Raw genomic sequence first — 875 nt, 5'->3', positions numbered from 1 at the left:
ATATATATATACACACATATAACTCAAAATCATGCCCACAAGGTGGCGCTTCGTGTTTGGGTTTGTATACCAGAGACTAAGGAGGGCTTTCCCGATTGAAACTTTGGGGAAAAAACAATATCAATGTAATCTGTACTTCTGCTTATGCTTTAATATGCCCTGTGCTGCATACAGAGGTACTTTCATGGAGTAGATTTATGCAGTTTTAAAAAGGAAGTGAAAGTCAATATTACTAACTAAAAACTAGATGGAGTTAATAGACTATACTTTGCCCTTTTCATCATGACCTGAAAAGTGATAGAGGACTAATTTGCAGATGTGTTTTGTAACCAGTGCAGTCCTCTGGACCAGAACCCCCCGATCATGGCCCCGTGGACCTGTACCTAGTGGGCCTATTTAGTCATCCTGGGATGGCTGGGAATCAGTGTCATTGCCTCAAACATTATGCAGATAAAAATAATAGCAAAATGTCTACCATGCTCTATTACATTAATCCTACCTTTATATTCAAACAGATGACCTTCAAACTGACACACATTTCCCTGAAAAAACCATTGTAACACTAGTCATTTTCCCCAGGTGACAGTTAACAAGCTAAACTACAAGAAAAACCGAGAACAAGGACCACAGAGCAATACTAGCATTAGGGAAATAATGCAATGACATATTTGCTGGTACTAAATCGTAAGTGAACTTAAAAAGCTGCTACTGAGCAAATCCTGAAATTAAACTGGAAAATACTGTACTGGAAACCCAATGGACATCAAGTCAACTGGCGATTTTTCCACCTTTGATGGCAGCTAAGTGCTTAGATGGGTTTCTAGTCTACAAAATATTACCCAAGAATAAAAACATCCCATAAAATAAAAATTACT

Source organism: Pundamilia nyererei, unplaced genomic scaffold (genome assembly GCF_000239375.1).
Source record: "Pundamilia nyererei isolate P.nyererei 1_Seehausen unplaced genomic scaffold, PunNye1.0 scaffold00087, whole genome shotgun sequence".
Classification (NCBI taxonomy): domain Eukaryota; kingdom Metazoa; phylum Chordata; class Actinopteri; order Cichliformes; family Cichlidae; genus Pundamilia; species Pundamilia nyererei.
The sequence above is the reverse complement of the archived record's forward strand: the minus strand, read 5'-3'. Positions refer to the sequence as shown.